At 34.5% G+C, this 11,950-nt stretch overlaps 1 long non-coding RNA gene across 2 annotated transcripts; it reads left to right on the plus strand.

The window, feature by feature from the left end:
• Nucleotides 1–445: 445 nt before the first annotated feature.
• On the plus strand, nt 446–7,192 carry LOC113459038 (uncharacterized). Of its 2 annotated transcripts, XR_012580292.1 has the most exons (4): nt 446–725; nt 824–938; nt 4,646–4,707; nt 6,100–7,192. It is a non-coding gene; the product is annotated as an uncharacterized LOC113459038 (long non-coding RNA). The 2 variants fall into 2 exon arrangements; XR_003379850.2 differs by lacking the exon at nt 446–725 and having other exon boundaries at nt 743–938.
• Nucleotides 7,193–11,950: the final 4,758 nt, after the last annotated feature.

The following is an 11,950-nucleotide window of genomic DNA, read 5'->3' on the forward strand; positions in this document are numbered from 1 at the left end:
ACAATTGAAAAATTACTCCAAAGATAGTGTACAGTAATGTTCAAAATAATTCAAGTTTAATACTTGGTTTAGCTTTTCTGAACCATGTTTACTGCAGAAATACAATCCAGCTTCTCAGTCTGCTATGAAGATCATAGAAATAGCTATTATTCTTGGAGACATCAAGTCCTTAAAGGGAATTTGAACAATTTTATGCATTTATTTTCATATGATATTTCAAATACAAATCTAATGTTATTTTATAATCTATGTTAATGAATTATTTCATATGTTGTGGTATCAAAAATTAGCAGGTAGTAACTACAGAAGGTTAATAAATTATTTTACCAACTTGAGCTAGAATACAGTGAATTTTATTCATTGCAGATTGCATGGTGCTATGTTTTTGATTTGTGACCGAGGCAGTGTTGAAAACACACTGGTGTTTGCATTGTTGTTGAACAATGCTTACTTTAAGTCAAGCTTCATCCACGCATGCTGCCCAGCCAGTGAGCAGTCTGGGTATGCAGGAGAAGCTGAGGAGACACAGCTGGAACAGCTGGCCTAAACTGACCTAAGGGATACCCCATACCACATTGTGTCATTCTCAGCAATAAAAGATGTGGAGAAAAGGAGGAAGGAGGTGATGTTCTGAACACAACGTTTGATTGCCCAAAACTGTTTGTCCCTGCTACATGTGGTGAGTTCTGCTTTCCTTGGAATGTCTGATCATCTCCCTGGTGATGGTAAGCAGTGAATCAATTCCTTATTTTGGTTTGCTTTCATGCACAGTTTTTGCTTAATCCTCTAAACTGTGCTATCTCAGCCTTCCTCCTTATCTCAGCCTTCACCAATCTGATTCTTTTCCCCATTGCATTGTGAGGGAAGAGAGCAAGTAGCTGTGTGGTGCTGAGCTGCCTACTGGGGTGAAGCTACAACAATCCTTTATGGAACCCAAGGTGAGTCTTGAAGGGTTTGTGATAAGGACAGATTTCAGTGTGATAGACTGAATTTATAGCTGCTGAAACTGTTCCGCTATTAACTGCTAGTCTCCTGTGCTTGCCATGGGGCTTGCTTGCCTTATTGTATATAAATGTCTAGAGCTTGTTAGTGGCTGCTTTCACTATTTTCTGTATTGCTTATCATACTACTGTGCTATGCCTGCGAACACTTTGATAACAGCAACAGCAATCTGCCTTGGTTAGCAGAGGGACAGGGAATTTTTGCTCTTCCTGTGCTGCTGTACTGGACAGGCTGGAACTTGAATCAGAACGCCAGCTAAAGGGATTAGGGCCTGTGGAGAAGTCTGCATGGGCACAGGGATAACTCATAGGTATTTGTGTCCATCTAAAAGGCCATTTCAGAGCATTCCAATGTCCAGAGTTATAGTGTTTGTCTTCTCAAGTAGCTGCTAGGCATGGGGAAACCATGCTTTCCCTTAAAAAACATCTGCCTGCAACAAGCAGTGGTGAATGAGTTCCTTACATTGCTTTTCTTATGCATGCAGCTTTTGCTTTAATAAGCTTAAGCAATCAGGGAGTGTTAAGTATCTCTGTGGTGCGTAGCTGCCTGCTGGGGTTAACTTAAACAATTAACAGTGACTTTAAAGTTAGAATATTACTTTATTTTCTGTTTTTCTATTATTGTTCAAATGTGTTACTTTGTTGAGCTTTCACTCTCTTCATGTCCAACTTCTGATAAAATTGCAATGAAACAGTGACCCTGTGTTAAAGAGATGAGTTTGTTACTATGGTGATGGCTGAATAATTACAAACTAAGAGTCTGACTTCATTGTTAAACTGAAATTACAGATGTTTTATAAGGTATTCCACCTGTATTTAGACATCTCAAGTAAACTTTTGATCTTATCTTCCGTGAAAAACTAACTGATTTGAAATGTTTGAGCTTGTTTAACAGATGAGTAATGATGGGAGGAAAGAGAAATGCTAGCAATGGCATTTCACAAAGCCTGCTTAGGCATATTCAGAAAGTTTGTAGTAGAGCAGACGTGTGAATTATAAAACATGTAATCTAGGGCCAACTCTATTATGGTGGAATTGTTTAGCATCCTAAATAAATTAATAAAAGACAAATATCTGAGTTTGTGATCCTGTTACCACTTTCCATGAGGCATTCTTAAGGATTCTTAGAAAAAAAAAAGACAGAGTTTCATTGTTACAGATTTAACAAATTTATAATTCTTTGTAAGTTATTTCAAGTGTTGATGTCTTTGGTTCCATTTTTGTTTTGTTAATATACACATTTTAAAACTACAAATAAATGTTTTCTACCATTTTTAAAAATTCTTTGTGAACTCAATGTAAGTATTTTTAAATTATTTTAGATCATATGAATATAGAAAGAAAGTTAAAAAAATTGGGGAAGCTGGGTCTATCAAGTACAAAAAAATTAATGAATGAATGAATGTTACATGTAAAACCTCCTCATTTTGTTATCATTACACTGTACTTAAACTGATCTGCATACCAGGGAGCATTAGCTGAAATGCAATTTTCAGTATAATGAGACAATCAGACTTAATAGAATGTAACAGGATACAAAATACTTTGTTCTTTTGTATCAGCTGTGTTTTAACCTTATCAGAAAGTCAGATCAAAACTACTATTCAGTAATTTGAAATGCATATAGCATAAAATAAAATACAAATGTCCCTTTAGGGACCTAGAATTAGTGTTTTCAAATAGAAGATTAAAGACAGTGAAAAGATGCCTTTGAATTCAAAGGCTCAGTTGCAATAACACTGATTTCAGTTCTGGTATTTCAAAGAACATAATTCATGCTATCTTGAACAATTATGTTCTTAGGTGAGAAAGGTATTTAAAAACTGTTGTCAGATCTTCTTGCTTTTTCCATTAATGGTACAGGACAATCAAGTTTCTCAATCATTGTATGTCAGATACTGAAAGAATGCTGATGTTTTTAACATTGGTATGTGGAAAACAGAAGGAATCTGAATTAAATAAGACAAAACTTAAGATGCACCATGAAAGTCTATTTTGTCATCTGTTAACTCCTCCATAAATGAAATATGTATGATTATTATAGGTAAGGGGACAACGTACTTTTCAAGGCCATTGCTGGTTTACTTGCATATTCAGTATGTGAACAAAATTAAGAAAGTATGATATAATTCTTTCTATTTTGGCTATATAGATCTTTTCCACAAATAGACTGATTTTCTTGGTTTATTGTCTTATGAGAAATCAATACAGCAATTGTCATAGGTGAATTAAAAAAATTGTCTTCTTCGAGTGTTGTGCCATGTTTATTTTTAAAAACCTACAAAACTAACCTTCCTATTATGATTGCTACCCAAATTATTTACAAATACTGAGGAAACCCTGTGTTTGGTGAGATTGTATTGTAGTAAATATTCTATAAACACAATTTTTAAAAATAGTCTCTTCCTCAAGTAGATAACAAACTTATGGAACTGTTTTATAGAGGCAAATGTCTATGGAACATTCGCACATGCAACTGATCTGTTTTTATTCAAAGTGCTTTGCCAACAGAGAACTTGAATGATGGTTGGGTTACTCAGGCTACTTCCCTACAGCTATACTTAGCTGTGTATATTGTTTGTCTTACACCTAATTTTTCACTTTCGAGATAATACTGACTCAAATACTCAATGCTATTTTGACATGGATTCCTGAAGACTAAATGTGTTTTCTGTGGTTACTGATACACTTCACCCTGGCAGAATGCAAATCATTTAACAGCTGTTTTGAACATCTTGTTCTAGGCTCAAGTTGCCAATATGACATTAACTAGAGATTTTTCTGTTAAAAAGGTTCTCCTCTCATTTAGGCATCATGAAAGAAGCAAAAGGCTGGTCCTCATGGGAGTTTAGTTCTTTTTACAGAAAACTTGTTTTCTTTTATTATTCTATTAATTTTTTTAAATTTTGCTTGTGTCTTCACAGTTTTCATATTAATTTATCTTTTCTTTCTACCATTCTTCTTTTTTATTACTTTGGCATTAATATTTTTACATTTAAAATACAAGTATTGACTGAAAACAAGGAAAACTTTATTATCTGAATAACTACTATATTGTGTCTTCTTACAATAAACATTCTTTTCAACTCCTTACAGATCATTTTTAAAGAAAAACTCAAGGGAGAGAAAAAAATTTCGAAGTATCACATTATATTTTATTTGTTAATGAGGATATGCTTAATATATGATTCCTAAGATCCTTTTTGATCATTCACATGTGTGTATTAGAACAGATGATCCCATTAGGAGATACCATCATCTCTTTGGCTGTTGTCTTCAGAAGAATATAAATTCAAGTTACTAAAAGTTCAGCTTCTACTTACTGAATATTTCTTAGCTGTCACAGAAATGAAACCATGGCTGCATCTGCTCCTCATCAAGCAATCTGGTCCAGTGGGAGGTGTCCCTGCCCATTGCAGGGGGCTTGGAACTCAATGCTCTTAAAGGTCTCTTTTAACTCAAACTATTGTATGATTCCATACGCTGTTGCTAACTCTTTCATTTTTGTTCTGCAGATTTTACTTTTTACTCTAGAAAGCCAAGCTCAAAGAAAATAAACACTAGTCACTGAAGTTCATTATAAATATCTGATAGTATGTGTCAACAGGGATTTAATAACCAATAAATTTCTTTTTTTCTCCCAGTAAGTTACAATGTCATCAGAAACAAGAATCGATGGGGAGCTTTAGCAGATCTCACTGAAAGGGTAATACTAAGAAAAAAACATGCTGAAAATCATCATCATCATCATTGACACCTCCCTCATTTGGGGGAACCCCACAGGGGAGGATGTGTACCCATGTTCCCTGTTGCTTATAACTGCTTTTACCATTTCCTATAGGCATTTTCCCCCTTAACTCCTTTCTGTCTGTCTCTCATTCTCTCTCCTTTAGTTACTCCAAGGTAACCTTCATAATTATGGTTCAGGTATGCCATCAACTACACATTCTGCTAATAAATGTTCATATATATTAACTGAATATGAATAATATTCTTTATGCAAAAAGCATGTATTTAGTTAGAAAGTCACAATTATTTTGTGAGCTAAATGAGAAGACAGTTGCAGTATGTATTGTTATCTATTTCTCATCAGCCTTTTAATGCTGTTTAAAATGGGCAAGTACTGGTTCTAGCTGTCTCAACTAGGCATTTTATTTCAGTGTCATGCTTTTAATTTTGTTAAAACAATTTTGTCTATTACACCCCTGAAGCAATAAATCATCCAGCTTCCCTAATTGCCCTTCCTGTCATTTGAGAATTTCAACAGAAATATAAGAAACGCCCACCTCTTTTGATCAGATCAAAGATTCCTTTAAAAGCTTGTATACTGATTTATCATCAGGAAAAGACATGCTTTGCCTCTGTATTTTATTACTTATTTGGTTATTCAGCTTTTATGCATTTTCTCAAAAGGCTTTTTCCCTCTTTTAATATTAAATAAGGTCATACCTTGTTAAGAGGAAAAAAATTCTTAAAGCTTAGATATCTAATCTATTGACTTGAAAGGAATTTTTACTGTAAATTATGCAGGTATACTTATATATTAGCTTACAAATATAATTCCATATTTGATTTATATGATGAAAGCTGTTGAGTAAGGAAATAAATTACTTCCTAATTATGTTAGAGAAAGATTCAATTCTATGATTATCACTATTAATTAGTACAGGACACATACCATACCTTCACTTTAGAATGTGTATTGTTTTCCAGTTAGTTAGTGGTCATTCTAAATATTTGTGGAATATATTTTCTCTTTTTCTTCCCTCTTCCCCTGACTTTTCCTGCATTTTTGCATGAGACCTCTTGTTATGACTAAACAGTATTCTAAAACTGCAAAAATAAAATGCAGCAGTGTTTTTGATTGATCTATAGAAATACATATAGAAAAGTTATTTTTTAATATGTTTTTATGGTACCTTAAAATATATACACTAAGATAATACAATTAAACAAAACAAAATACATTATGTAAAATTACCTGGACACCTTTGAAAGCAAGGTACTATATGTATTGGTTTTAGTACTATATTTATGTATTTTGTTACAAGATATTACAGTGGTTAAAAATTGCTAAGGTGTATCTTTTGCTTTTTAGGTATCTACTAGATAGATGTAAGAATAATGTGTGAATCATAAGGACATAAGATTGAAATGAAAGTCTGTCAAAAGAAGGGGAGTAAGACACTGTGTAATTTGTCTTGCACAGATGAATTCCATCCTTCTGGTATCTGAAGATATTTAAAAACTGGAGAAAATAAAAGAATTCCCTCTACCATTCTCTGGAAGAATTTGAAGCAGATGAATAAACAGAATAAAGGAATGGATGAGTATGTCTTGGTGAAACACTATCAAGACTTTGGTCAAAATTAGGCTGAACATTCACTCTGTGCATTTGAAAATTCTTGTTGAGTAGAAATGAATCAATGGTAAGTACAGGGAATATCACACCTTGGATTTCTACAACTCCATTCCCTAACAGATCTATTGCCTGCAAACTCGGAGAGCTACCAGCTGCCTGTTTTCAAGACAACCAGACCAGGCTTCCCACAAGCTGACAGTGCAATTTAGCAACAACATGGATACCACCTTTAGAAAAAGACTAGGCAGTTTAATGCTCATTTCAGGACATATTTGAGTCTGAATTGTTTTATTTCTTTTCAATTATGATTTTTTTCCTCCTGACCCAGCTTTTTTTTTATGATGTTTTTGTTTCCAGACGTTCAATGTTAGACAAAATAGAGACATAAAAGATAAAACACAAGCTCATCACCATTTCTTTTTAAGTTAAATGAAATATTGTCATTTAAACACCAAGCAACAATCACAATGGCGCTGTGTCATCAATAATCATTTGTTCCTTCACTTGCTCTTAAGGAGGATCCATTTCCCACTGACATTAATAACTAAAATGCAGCTGTTTTCAAGGAAAATAAAGGAAGCAGGTGTCTTTAGCATTCAGGTTGTCACATGCATTGAAAATGTGGAATGAAAAAAGTATTTTTATCAGAAAAAAATCTAGTCATAAATATAATCCAAAAAGTAAACTCGACATCTATCTATCAAAACCAAACAAAACAAACAAAATCCAAACAAATAATTAAAAAAAAAAACCAAAAAGCCCAAAACTCACACTCAAAAAACATCCCCAAAACACCAAAAAAAAAAAAAATCACCCTCTACAATAATTTTTGTCCTGTCTTACTCCAATACAGTTTTTCCCTTTACCTTTGTTTCTGCTGATTAATAAAAAGATAGGGATTAAATGGCCATTTTTCTTAATAAAAGAGTCTTGAAATTCTTTTTTTTTAAACCCATAAGTGTTTTGAATTTTGTAATTTAAAAACTTAGATTATAATACACCAAGGATTAATAGGAAGTGGCAACAAAACTTGCAACAAAAAATTCAGATGTTTTATTTTCTATATTAATATTTATAACTATTTTGCAAAAGAGATATCATAGTTATTGCATATTCAAATCTATATTTATTGAATATATATATAAATATAATACTTTGTATTATTATATATAAAATCATTATATATTTTTATAACTACTATTGAATATAGTAGTTGAAAGTAAGCAATAATTAAGCTTGGCAGGAGCATAAACATAGTAAATATTGTGTTTCATCTGTCTTTTGCTTGAATTAATGTTTAGCATAACTTTTCCACCACATTGTTTCAGTATGCTTAATAAAAAATTGTTATAATCGATAAAAAATTAATATGAAAATGAAAAGAAAATTGGCTCTTTCATGTATCTTAGAAATGTTAAAATAGTTCACTTTGTGATGCTTTTTTTATGTATATTTATGCTGAATATGTATAGTAAGAAAATATTTTAGCAAGCATCAGATCAATTTACTTCCAATATCTTCTATTATTACACAGTGTAAAGTACAAAAAAAATCATATAAATGCTGTCAATATGTACATATGTACTGCAATAAAATTACGAAAATGTTTTTTCTTTAAAATCTTTATAAATTACTTAATTTTCTTTCAAAATATCATTATATGATTTTAAAAAAACATATGAATTGTGAACCCTTTCATTTAGAAAAAACAGGACACACTTAGAAGCTGAAGTGAAAGAATCCAAGATTGTTAGAAGCAATAAAACCAGAAGATGCATGTGAGAAATGAAGGATACAAATGAGTCCTGGTAGCACTCTCCTAGTTGAATGTAATGGTGGTCATTTCCCCCACAGTATTTTAATCATGGACTCTTATTTATGAACAACTAGAATATTGGTGTTCTGTCAGGCAGTTCTATTTTCCATTACTGCAGTCTCTCATAGACATTTTATGATCATCTGTAAAACCAGTTGTGTCCGAAAGAAAGCTATCTGCAGTAAATTTATTTATTGAAGGGTTGTGGCAAGACTCTGCTTTTAGATGTAAAAATTAAATCATCTTTCTTTCACAAACAAGCTAACCAAAATAAAACTTGCAGATTTTGCATATATTGTCACTGACTCATTTGACCAACTTGTTCTGATGCTGTGAAACCTGCAGTTTCATTCAGTTATACAGACCAAAGAATACTTCCCATGCTTACTCTCAATTTAGAAGGCCTAGGCTCCTTCAGGACTATGCATGGGGAAGAATACAACCTGTATTTCCTATCTCAGCCCATTCCTGTGAACAACAGTTACAGCATAAAATATCAAAAAACTTTAAAACATTGATTTTTTTCTCTCTACATGTTATAATTTTTCTAACACAGTAAGAGGGACCAATCTGATTTTCCTTTATGCCCCAGCATTTGTAACCCATGAGGGGCTGCAGGGGCTGTGCCCGTGCTGGGAGCGCTGTCCCCGGAGGCTCCGCCTGGCAGATCCCTGTGCCGGGGGAACATGCCCAGAAATCGGGCTGTGGAGGAGCTTTAGCTCATAAAAATCAGTGAATGTGCCGCCTCTGCAAGCCGGGGTCGTTTTTTTTGGCCAGCAGCAGGGACACGCGGCTGCTGTGCTTGGAAATCGCACCTAACCTACCACAGGAATGGTCTATAGACTCAAATGTGAGAATTCATGAATTTCACATGTCTATATTAAAGGCTTATAGAATCATAGAATCGTTTCGGTCAAGATCATTATGTTCAACCCGTACCCTAGGACTTCAAAGTCTACTGCTAAGCCATGACTCCCAACATGTCTTTTAAATACTTCTAGGGCTTGTGACTCAACCACTTCCCTGGGAAATTCTTCCAGCATTGACAACCTTTTCAGGTTGTCAGGGCTTTTCAGGGAAGACATCTTCCCTTATATCTATTCTAAACCTATCTTGGGGCAACTTGAGGCCATTTCCTCTCATCCTATTACTTTTTACATGAGAGAACAGACTGACCCACCTTGCCATCACTTCCTTACAGCAGGTGCATATGCTTTTTATTTGCAGGGGGTTTTGACCTTTTTTCTTTAGCTTTTCTCAGACATTTTAGTCTATTATCAAGTTATAATTTGACCAAGTTGTAACACATCAGTACTATATCACTGCAATCCACTTGTCTTTAAAATTTCTTTTTATTAAGATCTTGCATAGGACCAAGGACTTTGAACTGCCATCGAAAATGGTTCAAAGGATTATATATGAAAGAGATGCCAATACTGGTGTAATAACAAAGGAGAGAAGTGCTCATTGGCTAGAGACAGATTGTACCAGAGAGATTGAAATATGGATGACAAATCACATATGCAGGAAAAGATTCCTCACTGCTCCCCTTACAAGCAAACAAAAATCCTTAAAATACCTTTCTTATTTTTTCCTCTTTGGTAGGCTCAGCACTTGTGTCTGAGAAATTAGTTTGACAAGGCATTTGAGTTTACATATGCCAGGTGATGCTAAGTGGGCAATGAATGTTATTTCTGTCTTGGTTCATGTATTTTTAAAATATACTTTATTAAACACATCTACCTTTAAAATGGAAAATACATAATTTATAAATGTATGTACTTATAATGGGAGAGTAGTAGAGCAATCTTCAACAAATGAGAAATACTTATTCTCTCTGCCACACAAAATTACACTTCTCCATGGCGGGCTCTTCCCTTTCACATGCCAAATCATTGGCTGTCAGGACCATGTTTGGGCATGATATACAGAATTCCTGTTATGGAGGGTCTGACATTTACATTTTCTGCACTGATACTGACCATGCACCTAATCATAGATGCAGACAACAGCTCCTCACTCCAGGGAGATAATGCCCTGCAAGCAACCCTCCCACACACTTCTGGTTAATCTCTGACTTCAGCTTAGAAGAAAGAAAAGACAGTATGATGACATATTAATCTCTTCATTCACAAAATATTTTGTTTTCCTAATTAAAGTTTCATCAGTTCAATTTATGTCATTGAACAAAAAAGTGTTATTTATTACTTTGTTTAAAATGCTCTGCTGGAGATGCTTCCTGTTGAAGGTGGAAACAGACTCAGAAGTGTCCATCAGAAGCAGGAGGGGCAAAAACCAGGAAGATATGAAAGAATGTCTACTACAATTAGAACTGTCAAACGCAGGCTGCCCAGCAACACTGGGAACCATGGCCTTGGGGTGATAGACAGCCTGACCTAAATTAGTCCCCTCTTCAAGTGGTGGGTTGGACAAGATGACCTTTAGTATCTTTGACAGCAGATCTCATTGATTCTCTGAATATATTTATACTGTGGTCATTGCCATAGCATCTGAGTGCAAAAAGCGCTAGCATTTAAGTGATAACATGTAAATTTCATACAGGTATACTTATGTTTTACAACATGACATAATCAAAAGAAATTATAATAAGATACAGAACATATAAAAATAGAATTTTTTAATAGAAGAATTTCTTTCAACCAGTAGAACTTAGGTTCTTGTTTCATAATCCTGTGTTCTTGACAGAGACCCCAATTTTTCCTAAATGCATGTTCTCAAAAAATAAATCAAATCAGCTTAAAGCTAACTCCTTTAATAATACATATAATGCTAAGAAAATATTGATCTCTGTTAAAATAATTATACTTTTTATCCCAGTAATGGAAACTGCCTAAGCTGATAAATTAATTTTACAACATTAGCAGATATGAAAGCCTTTAGATCTAGGTTTGTACTTCATCTAGTTTTTTGTGTCACACATACAGAAAGCATATTTCTGAGTCCTGGTAGCTTTGGAAAACCTCAGAATATAAGAAATAAGAAACACTGACTTCTTTAAAGCAGTTATTCCTGAGACCTTACAGCGACTATGCTGACAAATATTTGAGGATGATAAAAGGGAAAGAAAGAAATCACTGAATTCTAATCAACATGCCATTTACTTCTTTCAAGAATTACTCTTTGTGTATCTGTAGGAAAGAAAAATACAGATGATAATACTAGAAGAAAATGTCTATTTATTAAAAATCATTCTCGAAATCTGATTTGCAAAGACATTATCACTACATTTTCTGAATCCTTTTTTTTTTGTTAGAGACTGAAATTTCCAGTTTGGCAAATAACACCTAATGTAAGTCTCTGGGGAAAATGTAATGCACTTCACAAGGTCAAGAAGTGGACCCATGTGAACCCCATGAGGTTCAACAAAGCCAAGTGCAAAGTCCTTCAGCTGGTTTGGCAACTCCTGATATTAATACTGGCTAGGGGATGAAGGGATTGCTAGCAGCTCTGCCAAGCAGGAACTGGGGGTGCTGGGCTGAGCATGAGCAGGCAATGTGCACTTGCAGCCCAGAAAGACAACTGCATCCTGGTCTGCATCAACAGAAGCTTGGCCAGAAGGGTGAGGGAGGCCATTCCTCCACTCTTCTCTCTTCTGGTGACACCCCACCTGGAGTGCTGCTGATGTCCTTCCTGTACCTGATGTCCAGCTCTGGGCATCATGGTACAGGAAAGACATGGGCCCACTAGGGTGGAGGGCTGCTGGATGGGACCATCAGAACCTGGAGAAGAGAAGACTCTGGGGAGATGTTA

This window comes from Zonotrichia albicollis, chromosome 5 (genome assembly GCF_047830755.1).
Source record: "Zonotrichia albicollis isolate bZonAlb1 chromosome 5, bZonAlb1.hap1, whole genome shotgun sequence".
In the NCBI taxonomy this organism is placed as follows: domain Eukaryota; kingdom Metazoa; phylum Chordata; class Aves; order Passeriformes; family Passerellidae; genus Zonotrichia; species Zonotrichia albicollis.